The sequence below is a fragment of the Protobothrops mucrosquamatus genome, unplaced genomic scaffold, assembly GCF_001527695.2.
Source record: "Protobothrops mucrosquamatus isolate PMUCROS unplaced genomic scaffold, P.Mucros_1.0 scaffold288, whole genome shotgun sequence".
Taxonomy (NCBI): domain Eukaryota; kingdom Metazoa; phylum Chordata; class Lepidosauria; order Squamata; family Viperidae; genus Protobothrops; species Protobothrops mucrosquamatus.
In genome coordinates, this window is record NW_015386632.1 from 549,596 (window position 1) to 573,901 (window position 24,306).

Below are 24,306 nucleotides of genomic sequence, written 5' to 3' on the forward strand. Positions count from 1 at the left end.
ATGTATGAAGGAAGAAAAATGCAAATAAGAAATAATGGGGCAACAAGGACAAATACTCTAAAGAAGAATAAGGGGGGGAAATGTAAATAATAGAAGATTACTGTTACGAAATTGCTGTTAAAATATATACTGTGTATATATGTGTGTTATGTTTTGTTTTGTTTTGTTGGTTTAAATAATAAAAATTAAAAAAAAAGAAGTGTATGCATTAAAGCATATGCTGACAACAAATGATTTTCAAATTTTAATCCTTTTAATTAGTTTGCTAATGAAAGTTCATAGGAGTTACAAATAATTGTGTGACATCACAAGTCCCAATGCTCTCAACTAATAGTTGTGAAGCTGTGATTCTGGGTCACAAGCATAAGCACCAAAGGAATTAGCTCTAAAACTGGGAGATACAAAGTCTATTGCATAACAATGTGAAAATTTGGTTCCTGGGACAGGAAGGAGAGTTCAATGAAATATTATTGGATCATGCTCAATTTCAAATTAAAATCTGGAGGCTATTGAATATATGTACATATTACTCCAGGTTTGTTTTTTCTTATTAATGGAGATGGAAGGAAAAAGACCAAATTCAGATTTCTCCTTTACTAACAATTTATAGAAAATAATTACTATGTCATATACATGCACATTCAGACCTAAGGACAAATGAACAAACCGACTTTGAGGGGTCCTTGATGCTCTCTGAGCTTGGCTGTTTTCTTGCAGACATTTCATAACCCAAATTAGGTAACATCATCAGTGCTAGTAGAATGTGGCACCCCATTCCTTCCCAGCACTGATGATGTTTCCTAGTTTGGGTAATAAAATGTCTGCAAAAACCAACCAAGCTCTGAGAGCACGAAGGAACCCTCATTTCAACCCTGAGCTACAAATATTTTCCTCTAAATTGTGATTTTCTTTCAAATAAACATGCATTAAGATTAGGAACTTAGATAAGTGCACTAATGTTTTAAGAGGATGAAGTGACATACTGAAAAGTGACATTTAAATTTCATCAACCAATAACTTTAAAACCAATACGAGTTCAGTAGTATTACTAAATTACATGTACTCATTTATTACTGTTAAATTCTACTTTTCTTTAAAACAAGATAACACACAAGCTTACCATCCATCTCTCTTTTACTTTATAAGCCTTGGAGATAGATTCATTGGAAAGGCTGATACTAATTCAGAGTTATTCAATGAGCTTTACAGATCAATGTTTGAGCATCTCCCTGGTCTTAGCCCAACATTTTAACCTTTTCAAAATTAGGAAATCCACTGACAATAATATAAAGAAGGAAAAATATGAAAATATGTTTAGATTATATTATGATTATGTATTTGTAGATCAACACAGTGCACCTTTCTGCAAAAATAACTGCACAGGACTTGGCTATTCATGTACATACTTGATAGGAAAAAAAGCTTTTCTTAAATGAGATTTTTATTTCAAAGTTTCCAGCAAATAAAAGCCCCCCCCCCTTCAATATAATACAACCATAAGTGTTTCCTAACAATGATGCCAAAATTGAAAATGGCAACAAGACATATTCCCCACTTTCACTGCTGAACTGTAACATCATGATGCAAGCTCTACCCTTTTGTACTTGTGTTCTGACATCACATACAAATAGATAAGGGGCAAGGTTTCCATAGCAATGTCACAAAACACATTGCATCACTTCAGCCCTCTTGAAGATGGCTGTGAGTACAGCTACTGGATGCCAAGATAATAACTTTCCAAATTGTGAAATCTGGACTTATTACGTCCGAAGTTTGGACTTCTTTCCAACATGCACATTTTAATTAACACTTCAGATATCTAAATTACATGTTGCTCAAATCTTTTATATACTTTGATAATACAGTGTAAATTCCAAGGAATGCAATAAAAACAACATAATTTTACTCTTCCTGCTTGTGTAAACAAGTTGAAGCTAACTTTGCATTCTTTTTATCGGCATAATTCATTTATTACATTCAAGTTTGTTTCATATTTTCAATGCAATTTTCAATCTTTAAAAAATGTGTGGTTTTTCTACATGTAGTTAGGTGCCTTATGATCCTATCATGTGACATAAAGCATTTCTTCTTTCAGAAATGTTGTTAATAAAGAGATATAAATGCTAAGAGACTTCGAAAGGATCCATTGCCAAAATATTTCACTGAAGGATTCCAGAATGTCTGATATTCCTGAAGACAAGCAGAACATCTTTCTTAATTATCTGGGCACACTGGATAAGACGTTGCCTGAGAGAATTAAGTGGATTCCAGCTTTATTACACATGACCCCATTTAGGATAAGCTAAGCTAAGATGCAAACTGAATTATAATAAACTATTTATACATTTGTTTGCCAAAGTATCTACCGCATCCTTTTAGAAAATAAGAGTATTATTTCTCGCATAAGAAATAACACTTTTAAATAATTGACATTACTATTCTCATAAAATAGGAAGCTTCTTAAAATAGGTTAAAAATTGAACTATCATTTTCATAAGGCATATACAGCTCTCCGTTCAGGGTTGTTGAATTTGTAAGCAGTGTTAAATCAATAAAACCAAGAATTTTGTGTGGCATCAGGAAGGGCATCCAGCCAGCAAATCCTCAGCTCCATCCAGTTGCCCCGACTCTACTCAAATTAAGGGATTATAGGGTCATAAAAAGCATATCTCCACTGACCTAGAGGGCACCATTCTAAATAAGCCTTTATTAATCCAACAATATAGATAGTAGGGGGCCTTCCTATTAGCATATTCCTATTATGGTATATGTAACTGACAGGAAGTTTTTCTGAAATGAAATCTAGTAGTTAAAATTCATCCTTTATTTCTAATTCTAGTTTCTATGGCAATGGAAAATAGTTTCTGACCATTCCGTGTGGCAATCTTGTATGCACTTGAACGCTGATGCTACGTCTCCCCTTATTCTTTCTTTCTTTCTTCCTGAGTATTCTGTTTGTTCCACCTGTCCTCATAGGGTCTGTTCTCAAACCCTGTAGCCAGAGATCATATGCCAGCCACTCTGTGGATATTCTGCAAGCAGAATAATACTTTAGGTCAGTTAAAGCAGTTCTCAACCTTTTCTTTACCACAGACCCCCCCCCCTTTAAACAGCTTTGTGCCCACGGACCATGGCCAGGGACTCTCAAGACTTGATTCAAGATTTAAATCATAAAATTTCTTCAAGCCCTCGCAGACCCCCAGTGACAATATTACGGTCCCCCAGGGGTCCATGGACACAGGTTGAGAACCATTGCTTTAAATAATACATAAGTGTAGGTAAATTTAGTAGATCACTAGGACTGTTTTTGCACTCTAATATTTTTAAACAGCTACAATGTACTTTTGCTTAACTTCAGACGCACACCTCACAAAATAAGAATAATGCTCTTAGTTTATCTAACAAGTCAACAAAAAAGCTCAAAATCATTATTATTGTTTATACCACCCAGACTGAATCTGTGGCTGCTCATGGGAGTATCTGGTAAAAGTTTGGCCACAAGTATGCAGTAGCACTGTTTGTTTAAACATACACACACACACATACACACACCCATTTGCATTCAGTTTATGTGGTCTGCTAACCATTACGAAGTTCTAAATAAGATTAATGAAAATAAACTCTTAAGGAAAGTTTCATTAAAAAAAAACTAAGAACAAAATCAAATTTAAAACTATTAGTCATTTATATATGAGACAGCTTCAGCCAGGAAGGGTTCTGGAGGATACACAGTTAATCCAAACAACAGCAGAGCAGCGTCAATAGAGTAACATCTATCCCCTGGAAGCAGCATTAGGTGCTGGTTGACCTCTAAGCCCAATTCAAAATGCTGATTATCACTTTTCATATCCTTTAAGGGGACGTTTGCTACGTTTGAGACTATTCTCTGCTTGCCCTACACTGTCCCGCTTGGTAGGAAGCTCCCCTGGGAATTTGGAGGGGAGGAGCTCAAAGCATTTCAGACAATTAATTAGCAATAGAATGGATTGATGAGTACTCATCAAGTTTCAAAGCCTTTATTAATCATTTGCAACACAACCATCCTTAAATGGGTGGGAGTGATCAAAATATTTTTAAAACATTGTGGTTAATTTACAAACCAGCTATATAGTACTAAGATTCTACTATCTATTTGATTGTAGTCTTCAGTTGGGTGAAATTGGAAGGTATAGGGAAGGTATATTCAACTACAGCAGGGGTCTCCAAACCTGGCAACTTTAAAACTTGTGGACTTCAACACCTGGAATTTCTCGGCCAGACAAGTTTCCAAATTTGGAAACCCCTGAACTAAAGTAACTCAATGGGCTAATTTACAGAATGCTGGGACCAATGACTCCCAGTGGAATGAAATTTGGGCAAGTTGTTGCTGCTTCACTACTGCTGCGCTGTTGCTGTTCAATACCTCTGCCGTGGCCAGTTGCAATCATGTGACCCTCATTTTTGATGCTCTCTGATACCTTCCCACAAATTGATTGGGAAGCCAGAAGGAATTGACATAATTGCTGATGTTCCTTCCACCTTCCCACTAGCAAAGTCTTTGCTTGTGGGAAGCTTGCATGAGAAAATCAATTGGGAACCTTGCAGGGAAGGTTATAAGGTTCTCAGATAAGTCTCCCGCACCCACACACTCTCTGCCTCTGTGCTTATACCATGCTGGCTCCTCAAGAACTCCCTCACTTGCTCCCTGATCCTGCAGCAACCACTTACCTGCCTGCTGGGAAAGGAAGGGAGGAAAGAGGGAGGGAGGGAAGGAAAAAACAAGAAGGGAGGGAAGAAAGGCAAGGAAGAGAGAGAGAAACAAAAGGAAGGGAGGAAGGGAAAGAAGAGGAGGAACATGTTAGCTGCAAAAAAAAAACACCTGAAGGTTCTAATTTACAGATTTATTGCTAAAACCTATGCATAGGAATTTTCTCTGACTGACAGTTCCCACCTGGACAGAACTAGATAAGGGTCAAAAGCATTCGTGGGGAGGGGGTGTTGGACTTTGTTCTTTTGTAGCTACATAACAATTCTAAACTGATGCTTTGTTTAACTCCTCCTCTTGGTTCTGCCAATCTCTCTTCTATATCAGGAAAGGAAGCAAGTAAAGAATGGGAAGCAAGGAAGAGGAAGAAGGGAAGGGAAGGGAGGAAGAAAAAGTTTTGATGCTCTCTGCCAGCTTCCTGGAAGCAAAGTCAATGAGAAAGTTGACAGTTGGAAGTCACTCCTATTCCCAATGCTTTTTGGCCCAAAATGGTTATTCTGTTTCTCTGTTCAGATAAGAAAATATCTCTGAAACAATGATCCAGTGGGTCACGAGTTATCTAGTTAATTCTAAATCCAGGTTTTGATTACTTTTGATTTCTGGGTTGTTTCTGCTCATACATCTTTATTCGGAATAGCCTAATATTTGAGTATTCAAATATGGCCAATAAGTTCACATTGATCTTTTTGTCTATGAAGAACTGGCCTGGTTGAGTTAATAGAGCACATATCTGGAAATACTTCTTATCTGAGTATAGAAGATTCACATCTGAAATTACATAGACCATCAGTCCATAGTAATAATGAATAGCGAGTAATAACAAGTAATAATAATCAGCAATCAACTGATGATATGAAAAAGTCATTTTTTTATTTTTTAAATGAAAAGAAGCTGATTTTTTTTCACAACTGGAGAGAAAACTAGTGGAAAAGGGCATATGACTGATTGTACGGCTGGCTTGAGTGTCATCATGAACTTGAAAATTACTCTGGATTGATAGAAAAGCTGTGGGCACTTCTGCCAGCTCAAAGTCTGCTCCTGTACCATATCAAAAGCCCTACTCAAAAAATGAGTGGGAATTTTAAGAAAACGAGAGACTATTTTGCGCTTAAAAGCTCAAATACTTCATTTAAAAAAACCCACCAAATATTGGTCCCATCTGAAGTCTTCAACAGAGAGAAACTGTATTTTAATAGCATATATATAAAATATACAGTAATTATTTAATTTTTTATTTTTTGTTTTGTCAGAGCTCCTTTAATAGTCAACTAACAGAGAAAGTTGCACAAATGAAATGTTTTTCTGGCATGAAAATGAGATAAGAATGACAGCTATTGCTCAACTTATAACCCTAACTAAGTCTGCAATTATGGTCATAAGTCATGATAGTGATTAAACAAGCCATCATATCACCATACCTGATTTTATGGCCTTTTTTGCAGTAGTCTTTAAACAAAGCTGGTGGTCATAAAGCAAATATGCTGGTTGTTAAGTGAAGTCATAGTTTGCTATTGGTGTTTTCTGCTGGAAAGCAGAAGTAAAAGTCGCTTTCTGGTAAAAATATAAATTGTGGTCATATGACTTATGTGATGCTGCAAATGGCTGTAATTATGGGACTGTTTTCAAGCACTTGAAATGTGGACAGATGACCACGGGGGGGGGGAAGGGGGGCGTCAGAACTTCAAATCCAGATCATAATAGCAATAGCACTTAAACTTATATACCACTTCACAGTGCTTTACCACCCCTCTCTAAGTGGTTGACAGAATCAGCACATTATCCCCAACAACCTGGGTCCTCATTTTACCAACCTTGGAAGGTTGGAAGACTGAATCAGTCTTGAGCCGGTCGGTCAGGGCTGAACTGTCGGCAGTCAGCCAAATTAGCCTGCAATACTGCACTCTAACCACTGTGCCAAAATGGCTCTTTTAAGTTCCTTTTGGGGGGTCTGTCATAATTTCAAATAATTATAAGTTGAGGACTACTTAATGTCTGTTTCTAATTAAACCATTAAAAGTACAGGGATTCTTGCAGAAAAGTAAAATGTTGATATCTAAAATGCATTTTTTTGCTTTAAATAACATCAGGAGGTAAAAAAAACAAAAAAAAAAATTCTCCTGGATATAAATTCCTTCTGGATGTAACAACAGGAATCCTGTAGTCAGAATTCAAGGATGCAACCAAACATATAAAGAGGGAAATGTCGGGCCAGATAGAAGTTTACCCAAGAAAGTATTATGTTTGCATAATATCAATGAGAAAATCCTCAAGCAGAGCATGCGCCTAATGATAGCTTACCACTCATGTTTTAAAAGGCGCATTATATCTGATATCACACACATATAGGTATTATCACTAATTGCCATTGGCAAGCTCATCCTTCAAGGAAAATAAAATACTTTTGATAAATTTGTTATTGATCTCCAAAGTTAAAATTCAAAATTGGGAAAGGAAAAGAAAAAAGAAAAAGGAAGGAAAAACAAACATCAAATGCTGACAATAAAAATAAAAAAGTGTACAAAAAATAACAAATGACAAAATATATCAGAGTGGATAATTTATGTTTAACGTTAGTCTTAATGATATATTTGTCATAAGAAAAAATATTTCAAACAATGAAGACATTGGAAAGTGCATTTGCTGCGCTTTGTTCAATCTTTCAGTCTCACAGCTGAGGCAGTTTGCAAATATTGTAACTTAATCACTCAATGAAAGAGAAAGAAACCCAATCGTACTTTGTGTAACGTTCACATCCCAAGGTGTACCCTATTGAGCATATTATATCCCAATTACATCCCAATTTTGTTGCTAATAAGCAATTACATAGAGGTGTAAAATACATCATCCAAACATATCAGGGAGGCATGAAGGCGGGAAAGTGTTCCCTGTGTCATGGTAGGATTCACTTCATCTCATGCGCTTTCCTGTCAGTATAAAATACATCCAGAAGTTCTCCAGTGCTTAAGCAAGTAAGGAATTACATGAAGCCCGATTTAATTGGATGGAAATTATAAAAAAGACAACACGAGGAAGACCTAGATATTATTACAAGAGACATATTAAAAAAAGGAAAAGGGTGGAGACACATATAGATCTGAAAAGGCCTGTACAAGAAAACTATAGAGAATTGTTGAAGACCAATCACATGCAAGAAACATAAATTCCTTAAATTCCTACTGTTCCTTTAAACTGAAAAATGCTATGTGCTTAGAAAAGGGAAGCACTAGTACCAACAAGCTGTTCACTATTTCTGAGCCAAACATTTGTGTGCATTAATCACAAATTACATTCATAACAGCTACTTAGACGCACAAGTTTCAAAATACATATAGGATTTTTATGTGTAAAATTAAGAAAAATAATTGCATATTCAAAAGACAATTGGAATATTGATTTATAAAAAACTCTTCATGTTCATCTTTGAAATGCATGAAAATCTGTGTTTCTGTGTCGTACTATTAATTAAACATTTAATTACTGTTCATACATTACTTAATTTCTAGTCTATCGAAATATACTTCACAGCTACTATGTAAAATAGGATCACCTGCATCAACATTTACCCTAGACAGAATTGGCACAAGCTTTTTGGAGTATATTTCTTTAAGAGGTGTTGGAGAAAAAGTATATGAAATGTTATAAATCCCACCCATTCTCAGTTTAAGAACATCCGCCTACACACTCCACACACCCAATATCCTGAAATCCACCCTTTTTTTTATAAACCATGTATATTAGATGATGGAAATTCAGGATATGCAACCACAGTAGTCCCCGAGTCATCACTAGAAAGTGTAACACGTAGCATTTTTGTAACCTCTACCCACTTGATCATACTTTCCCCCTTATATCCTGTGAGTGGCTCTACCTAATCAAGTCAGCGCTTCCCACAGGTCTTACAGACTGCAACGGCAGCCGCCCTTATCCTGGAAATTACAAGTTCTGGTCTTCTAAACATTCCATTCTTCTCTAATACCAACAATGTTTCCTGCTCCCTTTCCCTTCCAAACATCACATCTTTCAATATCACCCTCCCAGTTCTAAAGGCTTTTGTTTAGCTATTCAGCTCACTGCTTAAGAACTGCATACCCAAATATCTCAAGTAGCACGATTATACCTTCTAAATTCTGAAATACAGCTACATACAATTAATTCTCTGGACACAAATCAATAAAATCCTCAGTTTATGATTTCTATATTTGAGAATTATTCAAATGAATCCTCCCCACATGACTATTGAATAGGTAAATTTGTAAATATATTCATTACCAAAAGTCCCATTGTAATTATGAGATACTTGTTTCCCCTCTTTTCATTCTCCTTGCTACTGGGCTACTTAAACACTAAATTACTTGGATTTTTTTTAAAAAATAACACTTCTATATATTTATATCAAAATAATTCAGTTGTGGTTCCACACACACACAACTGTTTTAAATATTAGGTTATTAGAATATTTTTAAAGGATTATTAATACAAAAGACAACTCCTTTGCTTGAGTTTCATTGTGTAACTAACCTTTAGCTATACGCTAGTCACAAATTTTAAATCCCTATTCTACAAATAATTTGAATTAGAGATGTATGCCTTTGTGTAAAGTATGAGGCTATTCTAAATGCTCAGTGAGCATAAGCACTTAACAGATCTTGGAATAACCTTATATTCCCTAATTTGCTTGCTTTATAGTGTAGAAATAATTTCATTAAATTAGTAAGATTTCTTGCATTGCAACTAAGTATTTCTTGAGTTTGATTCCTGGTGACTGCATAAACATCGTCAAGCAGATTCTTGGCAATCATAACTATGGAAGTTATTTCCATTGTCTTCTTACAGGTTTTGTTCTTTTTTATATATAGTATATTTTCCCAATATAGCCTATAGCCTTGTATTCTTGCAATCTTTTCTTGCAATCTCAGATCCAGTACTAAACAGGCTTGATTCTGCTTAAATCAACAGTGAAAAATAACTAGTTTTATAACACTGTTCTATAGCTTCATGAAATAGTATAACATTTTTTCATCCCAAAGTTTGAAATATGCAAGGATTAATATTACAACTGGTTATTAAATGTGCAAACATTTTACACAAAATAAAAATAATTCCCAGAATTAAGGTTCTGCATACTAAATATTTATATTTCACCTGAACACCTACCACTAAATAAACAAGTGACTGTTGCATAAGACCATCCTTGCCCTCAAGGTTATGATGAGGATACAGAACAGGAAGGGAAAGAACAAACTGAAGAACCCAAGTTGTAAAGTTTAATGGTTCTTATAAGGGCAAGCTGTAATGGAAATGAATACTCAGGGTGGCCTAAAAAATACAGTTGTTTCCAATTACTTCTGTGAGGTGGCTGAGAATTCTGGAAGTTGAAGTCCATGCATCTTAAACTTTCCAAGTTTGAAAATACTAATATAGAGAACAGAACAGAACAGAATAACAGAGTTGGACCTGCAAGGTCTTCTAGCACAATCCTCTGCTCAAGCAGGAAACTCTATAGCATTTCAGACAAATGGTTGCTCAATCTCTTCATAAAAATTTCTATTGTTGGAGCACCCACAACTTCTGGAGGCAACTTATTCCACTGATTAATTGTTCTGTCAAGAAATTTATCCCGATTTCTAGGTTGGTTTTCTCTTTGATTAGTTTCCATTCATTACTTCTTGTTTTGCCTTCTGGTGCTTTGGAAAATATGTTGACTCCCCCTCTTCTTTGTGGCAGCCCCTCAAATATTGGAACACTTCTATCATGTCACCCCTAGTCCTTATTTTCATTAAACTATAGACATACCCAAGTCCTGCAATCCTTTCTTCATATGTTTTAGCCCAGTTGATACCAAGGGCTGTAAGTGAAAATGACAGTTTCTTTGTAGTTGTTATACTACTTTTTCATAAACAGCTGTTGGTTCCAAAATAATGGAAATGATGAAAAAACCCTGCTTTAAATATTCCCATTCCAAAGAAAGCAGCCACAGAAGGATAAGCTAAAAATTCTGGTGTTCAAAGCTGAGAAGCAAAATATTACAGGAAATATCTATCCTTGGGAATGTTTTTTAAAAGGAATCTGCCATTAAACCACTTCATTTGTTGCCTGATTTCACTGAAACTTTCTTGCTATAATTCAACCACAATTATATTCTAACTCATTGTATATTCAAGTTCCATTGAAGAAAGAAATAAGAATTTGCTTAAACACTCATCAATACATAAATATGTATTTATTTATACAACATGTTTTAGGTATCAGCTATTCACCAATAACATGCTGCTTGTTTTCTGGAATAATGCTTAAAATAATGGTCTGTCCAACAATAAAAAAAACTGCTATGTAGTACATTCTAAAGCATTTTAAATTTAGTAGCATAACATCTACTAATTAACAGATTACTTATTGTCATATTTAAGGATACTGTATCAAAAGCTTTTCAGTTTGCAATGTTCTGCTGGTAAGGTCAAATTGGAGAGGAGTAAATGAGGCCTCACGTTCTTGTGGATGAACATTCAGCCTATATAACTTATCAATAAGTCCTGTATTACCATATAATTCTTCTGTACATGGAGAATATCTAAATCCTTGCTTGTTATAATCAATAATTACAATAATCAATATAAACAGATTAGACTGTTATTAGCAAGGAAAGGCATCAGCTTTTCCCTTAGTTCATGATTTACTACAAAAATATGCATATTCATCCTACTTTAACTCTGGAAGGTATCAAGCCTTAAAATACAAATCTTTAAAGCAACATACAAAGTTTTATGCACTCTTCTACACTGACGTTTTTTGTAATATACTGAAGATAGGTACATTAACTATCCTATTTTATTAAGAATTCACAAGCATGTTTTATTTAATACAAGTGTGTCATTTATCTCAGATTCAAAAGCAGCTGCATAATATATGTCATATTTCAACAGATATTTCAACTATTGATTTTAATATAACTTGGAATCACTTCCTTATATATTACTAAAATTGGTGTGTCTGTTTGTCTTCTTGTAACCTTCAATTGGGTGAAACAGTGCATCGTATGGCAAGAATTTTTGAACCAAAGTAGTTCAAATGGGCGAACTTACAGAATGCATCCAAATCTGGGACCCATTACTCCTGTTCAATTGAAATGTTGCAAAGTTGTGGCAACTTTGATGCTGCCACACTGCCACACTCATCTGTGGTCATGTGATCATCATTTCCAATACTCTCTGAAGTCAGCTGGAAAGCCAGCAGGAAATTCCAAATCCAAGACCAGCAAGCAGGTAAGTGGCTGCTGCTGCCAGGTGGGGAAGGGAGCAAGAAAGTTCATGAGAGATGCAGTGAGAATTGAAGAGGGCGCACAAGGGTGCACAAATGGCTGGCATGACCACAAAAGAACTGGGGGAATGTACGCAAGTGCAGGAGACTTACCCCAAAACCTGTAACCTTCGCTGCCAACTTCCCTATTGACTTTCTCCCTGTAAGCTTTCCACAAGTAAAGTCAGTAGAGAGAGGCTGCAAAGACGTTGCACTCTAAGTCAGCAGTCAGACATGACTTCTGCCAAGTGGAGGAGGGAATGAGAGTATGTGTGAGAGGTGCAGCAGTGGTCGGGGAAGGTGTATGGGGGCCTGCAAGATGCACATGCAAGGAATGATATTTTTATTTATTTTATTTATTTATTTTATTTATTTATCAAATTTATACCCCGCCCTTCTCCTGGCGGACTCAGGGCGGCTTACAGCAAGTTAAAAAACAGACAATAATACAAAATACTAAGTTTAAAATGTAACTAAAATGAAATATTAATTTTGGCCGTTTCTTTTTAAAANACACACACACACACACACATCTACACAGTACTATCTAGATCTACATATAATATTATTAGTTGTAGACATAGGAAGAGAGTTGTGTTAATCAGGTTTGCAGAAAAATCAGAACTCTGATAGTATTTTTTCTAACAAATATTATTGAATGGCACAAGAAAATGACTTTTAATAAAATTTGTTAATCAGTAAAGATGCTTCAAGATTCCAATTTTAAGCAATACTTTTGTAATTCTAGAAATTTATTCACCTTATTTTTTAATCTATCTATATCTATATATCTATCCATCCATCCATCATTTAGAGAGAGAGAGAGAGAGAGAGAGAGAGAGAGAGAGAGAGAGAGAGAGAGAGAGAGAGAGAGCGCCTTATATCTTAATGCAAGGGAAACAATGCATTTCCATTTCAAACATTAGAAAGGTGACATTAAGGCAAAAGGGAGAATAAATGGTAGATCATTGTAAAATGTATGTATGTATATATATGTGAGTATATACACAGATACATACACATATTTTTAATGTTTGAAATTGAAATGCATTGCTTCTCTTGCATTAAAATATAAGGCAGTCCCATAAACAGAGAGCAGCTCTACTTGTAATATTTTTTAAATAATTATTTTATTCTATTAAATTCTATTTATTCTATTTGTATTCTGCTCATCTTCTAATAACTCTGGGCAGTTCAAAGAAACATAAGAAATATAAAACAGCAATAAAAAAAAAGAAACAAGGATGGCGAAATGGAGCAACAATAACAATATACACTCATCCCTCCAAAGAGGCTACATTCACGAGCCAAAGGTCTAGGAAAGAGTCATGTCATAAAGGCCCTCCAGAAATGCCAATAGGGTGGGTGCCATCACATCTGTGGGGGAACCTCATTCAGAGGTTAGGCTCTGTGACAGGAAAAAGTATGCTAATAGATGGCATTAAGAAACCTGCCAGATCAAAGCAGCTGGGCAGATACTGTATTAGGACAGATAGCTGGGTCCTGTACCGTGTAGGGCTTTATATGTAACAGTCAGTACCTTCAGTCACACCCAGAAGCAAACTGGCAACTTGTGCAGTTCATGAAGAAAAGCTTTTACATAGGCACATTCAGCCATGCCCATCACGGCCTTCACTACCACATTCTGGACCAGTTAAAATTTCTGAGTAGTCTTTAAGCGCAGTCCCATTTTGGCTCTAAAAACTAGGCAGATGGACAAACAGACAGACAGACAGACAGGAATGCTGCATTGCAAAATACTTGCAAATTGTACGCTAGCAATTCAAACATTGCTTTCATAGCTTGTAGAAGCAAAATAAGACCTAAGCGAAACTCATTTTACTTTTACTGTCATAATTTTTAGACTACAGCATATATTCCACTAGATGGCACTCTGTGTAATAAAGCTAATTTATTTTGTTTTGTACAAGCACTTCTTGCAAAGTCTATTTAAAACATCAGATTACATGAAAGAATTGAACAAAATCAATACAAATATTTCTGGATGTGTATACAGTAATTTAACAATTTTAATACATGGATTTATGCATTTTACTTGACTAACCAGATATGCTGCACAGAATAAAAGGCATTTTGATGCTTAAGCATAGGCTGCATTCACAAAAAGGAACTTAATATAAATGAGACAATCATCTCATACTCCACCAGCAGTATCTAAAAACATTTTCTAATAATAAATCTTGCTCAGATGTATTACATGGTATATAATATAGGCAATCACAAAACATGATATAAATTAACAACTAACTAGTGAATTAATGTTATTATCTATGTAATCACTATCAAGCGTTGACACTGACTTGATAGCACATAATCATTTGGTGAATTATTTTAAAACAGTGACAGACATACTTATGTGCTATCTTATGAAGATCACTCACAAAATTTAAAAATAAGTCATGAAGCAAATTAAAAATTGTAGATTACATATAAAAAATTAAACAATCCAATCAAAATCATACAATGTAGACAAATAGCTCTTTTCAAACATCAATCTCAAGCCTTCTTAAATATATGAAACAAATATACATTTCTTAAGAAACTGAAAAGTGACTATTTATATTTATGCATATTTGTGTGGGTTTTTAAGATAAAAGGTAAAGTCTCCTTTGAACTCAATTTCTGGTGATTTCATGGACACCAACCACCAAAATGAAATGACTATAAACATTATAATAGCCCCTTATTTTCATCATTACATTTTCCCTTCCCCTCTATTTCTAGCTCAACTTAAATGCATAAACATGATTTGTCTTGTTTATACTTGAATTATAGCTAAATGAATATCCACAGGATGAGTCCATCTGTCAGGAATTCCCCTGAAAGAAAAAAAAGGAGACTTCCCTCATTTGATAAAAGACTTACCTTCCTTTCCTGCATAAAAATCAACTAACTGAACTTTACTTGACCCCAAACATGTGTTCTGATCTCAAATTTATAACAATTTATCCCAAGTCTACACTAACATTTTCAAACCTGGGCTCTGAGATAGTAACACCTGGTAAATTTGATGTAAGCAAAATGGCTTACATACTTTTATGTTTATGACACCGGTTTCCTTCTTTGCTTCCTTAATATTCCTTGCAAATGAAAATGAAAGATATGCTACAGGAAATAGGAATGAAAAATGTGCAGGAGCACATATGGCTGAAATCTTTTAAAATAATACAAAGCCCCTCTTTGGAGGGGGGTGTTAGTCTTTATCATCTGTATGTCTTGCATTCATAACACCTTTTCCACATATCATGGAGGGGGAAAATTAAGCACACCTCTTCCTCCTTTCAGTCCAAAATCTTTTCTATAGTTCGCAAGTTTTGGTTTTATTGTATTATCTACTGTAGTGCACAAAGAAGCATCTGGGAAATTCTGGGAGCTGAATCTTAAATTTGCTAAGATTGAGAAACCTTAGATGAGAAACCACATCTAAAAACTGCTAAGGTTGAAAAGCACTAATCTAAGGGAATCAATTTTTCTGCTAGGTTTGTCTATAGGCAAAACATCTGACACAATCAACAGGCCTATACAGATAATTTACAGAACACTACAACTAACAAAGCATTATAAAAAATTAAAAATGACTCAAGCCATATATATGACAATTTATATCTACTCTTTCAAATACACTGAATGTAAAAAGTAGGTAACAGCTGTCATAGTGAGCATAGTTTCCAGGGTTATACTGGTGTTCATGGATTGACTGCTAGACTTTAGTAAGGAAACCCATTAACTAGGAGAATGTTTTCTCTCTCTGTTCCATATTTATTTAGTTCTAGCATCTCTCACCTGAAGACCACAGCCCCACTCAGAGCTGGTCTATTATTTGAAACCACTGCAACAACATTACAGAACTACAATAAATTCTGCAAGAAATAGTCAACTTGAAACAGATCCCATGTTTTGCTCGAAACTGCTGCCAATGTAAAATGTTCAGTTGAACTTCCTCAAGACAGAGACAATGCGTTGGACTTTATTACTTCATAAGACACCATGCACATTGTTAAGAGAAAGTATCTGAACAAAACCATGTCACAAAAAATGTCCACTTTTTAAAGTATCTTAATCACATTTAATGAATCCAATCAGTAGATAATAGAAACAAAATACCATGGCAATTGCATGCTATTGTGGGTGTTATCAACTAAAATTAATATCTAGATAATCACAGCATCTAAGATTTTATCTTTGCCTTAAGAAACAAACTGCTTAATAAAAAAATGTAAAGAAGAAAATGTGTTAAGGATCTTGCAGAACACCTGTGTGATTCAAACGTGTTCATTTGATTACCTTTTCAAGACCTATAGTTTCCACTGGCTCTTACATCTGACTGAAGAAAAAATAATTCACATAACTCAGTCACATCTATCTTTCCATTTACCTTCTTCTCTTTAAGATAAGAAAATATACTTAGTATATAATAGCCTCTAATTAACACTTAAAGCTGTATTGCCTCCACTATCTGGGAGTCACTGATAAGACAAATTTCCAAAGAATAATGCTAACACCTTTTAAAACTGTCCAGCCTACTTTCAAAGCTGTCCAAGTCAATAGCCATCATGACATTTGATACATCATTTGGCTATAAACATTAGATGATGAGCTACTTTCTACTTGCCCTCAGTGTCTCAGTATTCAACTTAATTATATTTTCCTACATTTTAACATAAGAGGGATGGTTCACTCTTTTTCTACTATGTATAATTCTACACAGTTCAATTAATAATAATCTATCATTATGGGAAAGATGATGTTGTCATTTTCTGTATCAGCTTCCATTGCCCTGTCAATATAAACTTTTCAATTCAACTTCATCAAGATAGAAACAAGTCTTTCATTTTATTATTTAAAAGGCACCATGCACATTGTTGACACAGAAGTCTGTGTTTCAAAATTGCACTGCTGCAATACTGTAATAATAATACTAATAATAATTCAGACAGACAAGCCACCTGCCCCAGACCTAATAACTGGGGGTATTCGTAACATGGAAAATGATTTGGCATTGCTGGAAAATTGGTCAAAAACTGCAGTTCAATGTTTCTAAATGTCAGATCATGCACTGAGGCAGAAAGAATCCTCTAGCAGGGTACAGTTTTGGAGGTAGATAGAACAGAAGAAAAAGATTTAGGTGCACTCATAGCAGATGACTGCAAAATGAGCAAAAAGTGTGACCAGGCAGCTATGGAGGCAAACAAAATTCTGGGATGCATCATTAGAGGGATCACCAGCAGGAAAAAGAGATCTTAATCGTGCTGTATAGGATTTTAGTCAGGTCCCATTTGGACTACTATGTCCAGTCCTGGAGACCTCGCTTAAAAAAAAGATAAGACTGAACGAGTCTGAAGGACAAAACATGAGGAAAGATTGGAGGAACTGAATATGTACAGCCTGGAGGACAGAAGAGAAAGGACTGAAACCTTTAAATATATTAAGGATGTGAATAAGTTTGTAGAAGGCAGTATTTTCAATATTAAGCAAAACTCAAGAACACAACTTCAAACTGACAGGAGGGAAGTTCAAAAGAAATGTTAGAAAATATTACTTAGAGCCAGTGGAGGTAGTGGATCAATCATCAGTAACTGAGTTTTAACATGGTTGGGATAAACACATGTCCATCATGCAACAAAAATTAAAAAAATAATAATTAAAAATAATAAATAAATAAATAAAAAACAAAAACAAAAAACCTCCAGACTGGATGGACCATTAGGTCTTTTTCTGTCTTCAGTTTTCTATGTTTCTGTAACTGTTGATCAAAACAGTCTGGATAATGGAGGTGACATTACCTAGAGACAGCAGAGTAGAAGAGAAAGAACTGGAGAAGATAACAAAATCCAAAGACCTGCAAATAGAAATAGAACAACTGTGGCAAAAGAAAGCAAATATGGTACCAGTGGTAATAGGCGCCTTGGGTACAATCCCACTTGAACACCATCAGTCAACTGCAAAAGGCAGCTTTACTTGGAACAATTTACATCCTGCAATGATACCTTTAGGATCATCAAACATCTACGTCTGCCTAACCTAGGTCCTTGGGAAGGACTCAATAGGTGGATAAAAATGCCAAATCCAGACTAAACATCTGTCTGACTTTGCTACAAGCAACAACAATAGAATTATATGCAAGCAACAATGTAGTTCAGCAAGAAATATCACTTTGTATGTGTATCTTCACACTTGGTATGATAAAGCAAAAATAAACTAAGATACAGTCACATACATACATACATACAAACACACACACACACACACACTTCCTTCCCATCACCTGCCTTCATACCTGGTATGATAAAACAAAAATAGACTAGAAAACATATAAACATATACATTCTTCCTTCCCACCACCTGCCTATTTCCCCTGTATTTCCCATATACTTTTTAAATGAGAAAAATTAGGAAGGAACGAATAGCTCTCTTACAAGTTTTGCATTACTATGAAGACTCGGACCAAGGGATTCACATTAAAGGAACTGGAATAAGTCAAAAGACATGAAGATCTTCCTGCTGGCCTGAGTTCCTCAAAAATGAAAGTTTTCCATAAGACTGCAGGCTTGCCTTGAGTGGAGGTACCTTATTCTGAAACTGTTTGGTTAGCTGTCTGCTGACATGAGGTTAGAAAAGGTGGGGTTGGACTAGATTATCTCTGAAATACTTTCCAAATGATTCTACTAATAGCTAACATTGGATAGTTTTATCCTCAACAAATGTAAATGAGTACCAAAACAAACCACACATTTTTTCTGAAATAAGTGACAGTTTGAGCTTGGATTTTTAAATTTAACTTTAGTATATAGTGCTCTCATTTTTCAACTCATATTTCAGTTGTTGGAAATTCCCTTAAAACACGAGGTTTTGACATTCTTGCAAAATGACAGTTTTTATGACAAATAATATAGGCATTCAACACCACCCATGAAAACTTTAGACCTCTATTTAGAAAATGACATTTCCCAATAAATAATCTACAAAGAAGACAAATAGAATGTAAGAAAGAGGAAAGAACCACAACTAGTTTTCTAGTTACACACTGCAAGTAGAACACACAGTACCTTTTACACAGTTATCACTTGGCAGATTTTTCAGAAAAGAATCAACAGATGCCAAGTCTTTCACAGAAAACAAGCTAAAGGAAAGTAATTTCACTCTTACCTGGGTTTAAGCATTTTAAAAATTATCCTTATCTGAATTATATCAGTTGATCACCTGACTGGAGTTTGAGGGAGGGAAGTCAGCTGACCATCTTTCAATGCTGCCTTGAGCTTACTCCATCGTACTTTCGTCATGTGAGTCAGTACAGAACCAGCTGTCATTGCTTCAAGAAGAAGGGGGGAAGAAAAAGAAAGTGGGCCCCTCTGTTGTTCCCACCCTCTTCCTCCTTCTCCTTCCCTCTTTCTCGTACTCCGCCCCACCTTCTTTTTTTTACTAACCATTCTTTTCATTAGTTTTCTACGGGGGGGGGGGCTGTCTCTCAAAGGGAAACAAAATTCCACAACGTGCAAGCATTTCCCCTACATCTTCAGGTTTCTCAACCTCCACCGTTCCCCCCTGCCTGCCCTCCCGCCCAGGAAATCAGAGAAAAGGCATCACATTCCACAACTCTCAGTCAGCCCTGGCAAGCTATGAGGCATTTTCAGTCACACAGTACAAAATGCATTAGTCAGAGCCTGAAAGACCACACACTTTGTACCACTACCATGCAGTCAGAGTGGTCGGAGCTAAACTATAGGGGGAGAAAGAATTGGCTTTACCTAGCCAGGTCATTTTCCTACATTTTCTTGTTTAAGTAAAAAAAAAAAAACAAAAAACACACAGCAGGAGAAAATAGATAGCTGGAGTTTGCTGTAAACATCTACTCAATGTTGGGAAGGCTCAGCCTCTCTATTCTTAAGGCACGTTCTTGAAGGACAATCTCCCCCTTAAAGAGAATGCATTGTTCCAAAGGCTGCAAGGCATTATCTAACTCAGAACTATCTCGCTCATTTTTTTTTCCTTAGGAAGCCCCTAAAATAAATGTGGAAGCAATGATTCAGTTTGTCCCCAATTACTTATTTTCACCAGAAGAGAATTCTTTCTCTTCTTGCTTTCTGTATAAAAATAAAACAAAACTTTTTTAAAAAAGTTGTATTTTAAAAAGTTGTATAAAGTTTTCTGAGATTTATTTCTTTGGCTGCTTCTCTCAGACATTCTCCTCCCTCCCCACCATGTAGAAACTCTAATCAGAAGAGAGGCTTCAGCATAGAAAAGAAAAAGGAAAGGCAACATTCCTAATCCAAATGATCTAATCGTTCATCCATCTGCTCTCTGCTTTGCCCCCTCCTCTCTGTTTCCCTTATCTTTTGCCCGAAGGCAATTTTGCACTCACTATGCACACCAGTTGAGGAGCAAATAAAATGCCACTCTGAGAATCATTTTTTTAAAAAAAACAAAAACAAAAAACCTCCACGCTGCACAGAGTCTGTTCCTTAGTGACATGGGATTATAAGAAATACAACAAACAGCAACAAAATGAATGAGAGGGAAGTATCTTGAGCCCCACACACTAGATTTCTTTCTCTCTCTTTTTTTTCTAAGAAAGTACTGTATTTAAGGCTCATAATCTGGTATCACAACCACAAGGTAACTTTTGGATTCTTAAAACAGAGATGGTTTTCAGCAAGCAGACCTTTTCAAAGTGATTTTAATAACACTAAGTTGAAGATGAATTTGGGAGCTGGGAAATTTTTTTTATTCTCTAGCAATTGCTACAATCCAGAATTCTTTATAGGGTTTTAAAAGCAAGTGATTGTATCTGTTCAGTATAATAGCAAAGTAAAGATTTTGCAAAGGCATTTCTAGACTTGAACCATGGTAAGCATTATAACAAAGACAGCCCAATGAATAATTCATGAATTGAGTACCCTAGTATTCAAAGGCAACAGATAGAATTGATTTTTTTAAAAATAATAATAATAATAATGTTATTCCGCCTGATTTTTAGAAATTAGACACTTTAAAAATTGAAGGACCTATTTCGTGTATGAGGATCTAGTAGTGGAATTTTACAGTAAGGCTTGCTCATATTTTTTTTTTTGCTACTTAAGTCATGCATTTTAAATTGGATTTCTAAAAGGAAAAATACATTTATTTATGAAATAGCGCTAAACATATGCATTCCCACTGTGTGCATTTTAAAACGGATTTTCCAAAATGATGTTCGGGTAGAGGAAGATTGAATCATTTTAAATTAAGAAGTTAAAAGCCTGTCAGATTCCTTATATAGAAACCCAGACAAGAGTTTAATATCCACGTATAATTATCATATTTTAGACACCTTGTTTATTTGTTTCTTTGTCTAATTTATATAACTGCCCATCCTACAGAGCAAATGACTCTCTGCAAAGGCTTTGCTGGCTGGAGAAGTTTATAATACTGGGAAAATTGGAAAGAAACAGAAAACTACAAGTAGCAGCAGGTGGATTGATTCAGTTACAACAGCAATGGGTGTGTGCCACTGAAATAGCTAGAGGTTGAACAGCCTAGGAAAATCAGTTAGTGTGGCTGCTAATAGTCAATACAATGTTGATGGCATATAATCAATAAGTCAATCAAATATCCATATATATCCATTAGAATACCTTTTTAGGGTGGGCAACATTATGCAAAGACAGAAAGGAATTAGGAAGAAACAAAATAAATGCAGGAGATAAAAAGAAGGAAAGGAAATTTAACTAAATCTAATTTATATTAACACCCTCTATACTTCACCATAACTTTTGTATTGTTGCAAACCATTCTTGTTTTTACTACTTCTGTATACCTATTCAAAACTGCCTTCTGTCTTTAAGTTTTTGGCTCTCTCTTTTGGATGATCTCACCTACTTAATCCAACCACACCTTTTTCAGTCCTTCTTCTCAAACTATAGTGTTCTCAGATATATTCATTTTGTGATTTGATACTTTGTATATGGCGAAAACACTAAATAAATTTATTTTGTACCAGTTCCTCACTTTGTACTCCATTCACATTCATTCTTCATTCCTTTATTCTTGACCCAATCTCTTCTTGTTTTAACATACATATTTCTTCAGTAATCAGTTGACACTGCATTCAACTTTTATATTTCTCTAGGTATATGAAAACTTCCATATAACAAAGTGAGCTAAAAAGTGAACATGTACAATCCTTTTCACTTCTTTCAATGAATATTTATTTCTGCAAGAGATCACATAATAGCAATCTAACAGTACCTGTTATAGAATTTCTTTGTCCATTTCCCCATCTTTAGGGAATATTCTATCAAGATATTTGGCCTTGATTTTTTGGCATTTTGAATGAAACCCTGTCTACCTACCTACTTACCTGTCTGTCTATCTGGAGAATGTGTAAATTATAGTGCAAATAATGCCATTAACCTTCTTCTGGCATGTCTAGTGTTTCCTAGTTTAAGCCTATTTTAACTCCACAACTGCACAAAGCATTCATAATTCAAGCTTAAGCATTTTATTGTTTGCTTTTCTAAATAAACAAACATAAAACTTACTTTCTTAATTCATATATTTCTCAATGGTCTGCTTGCATAAAACCAAAATTGTTTCTTCTACAAGCACAATTTTCAGAGTTTCTTTAACAAAGCTTACTGAATAAGGCAGGCATGAAATTACAAGAATTCTGGCACCAGAACTATTTTCCATATAAACTTATGGAAGGAAGATAGATGAGACCCTTGTTCATTTGGTTTTGAACTGGCAAACTGGCAAGTCCTTTCTATGATAATTAAGGAAAGAAACATATTCACACAAGAGTCATACTTTATTTCTTGTAGTTATTTTTCTCTAATTTCTTTCATTTCTTCCTTTTTCTTCCAAATCCATTTTCCAAGATTCACTTTTAGCATTATTAATAAAAAGTCCAGTCAACACCCAAAATTTTTCATCACTCTTCTTTCACCAGTTCTCTCAGTCTTTCATTACAAACAATCATAAAATCACACTTTTAGATTCTCTCCTTTGCCACATGTATGAACAAAACTAAGCTTAAATCCTTTATGTGAAGCAAAAAAGATTTTCCTAAGTAGTTAATCATGAAAATATTATTCACATTCAAACTTTAGTCTTCAAATGGACAAATCATTTATTCCATACTGTCTTGTCTTGTTCTAACCCATCACTGATAATACCTAAAACAAAACCTTTTTCCTCCAAATGTATTCATTCATTCAGAATATTGCACAATTTTTCCATACTTTTATCCCATTTCTATTCATCACTCATTCAATCTTTTCCATTCATTGGAACATAACATGTAACTGTCCTGCTCTCACACACATCCTCACCAATCTAAGCCTACAACCTTCAGTTCCATTTAGTGGTTAAGGCACCAACTAGAAACCAGGAGCCTGTGAGTTCTAGTCCCACCTTAGGCATGAAAGCTGGCTGGATGACTTTAGGCCAATCATTCTCTCCCAGTCCAATTCATCTTACAGGGTTATTGTTGTGTGGGAAATAGGAGGAGGAAGCAGTATTATGTGTGTACACTGCCTTGAGTTATTTATAAAAAATAAAAAGGCAGCAAATAAATAAATAAGAATAGAATAGAATAGAATAGAATAGAATAGAATTAAATAACCAATTTCATTCCATAAGATCAGATCATTTTTGCTCAAATCTATCACAACTTTTCTCTTTCTTTTACTTTCACACAGTGTATTTATTTTCCTTATCTTCCTAAATGTGTCAGTATAGTGCATGTACCGTCTTACTGGTGCAATGTGGTCAACAGTATAATGGCTGGCACAGTAGAAGAGAAATCCTGGTTTACATAGAATACCATAAGCATGCTTGAAATAAAACTAGGTTTTTGTCGTGCTTCTGGCATACTGGCCAAAAATGGCAAAATATTGGTCAGTTCTGTGCCTAGTAATAGTTCTTACTACTAGCAGGGAACACTGCAGGTGGCATGGGTAAGACTAAGGCTCATAACTAATCTACACTTTTGCCTCTTATAAAAAAAAGGACTTTGTGAAAGCTCTGATTAATCAAAGGCATGACGAGTGGCAAAGAAAAGAATTTATGGGACTGTCTGGTTATGATAGTGGCATACAGAAATGGCAGCTTGGAATGTAAGATGTGTAAATGGTGTCACTTTTAAGAAAATCAGCCAAATATTTCTCTTGTAAGTATTTGTGAGAGAGTTGAATAATGAGTAATAATATTACTCTACTTACAAACTTTTGAGTTTTGCTGATACAGGTAGTCCTCTACCTACACCCACA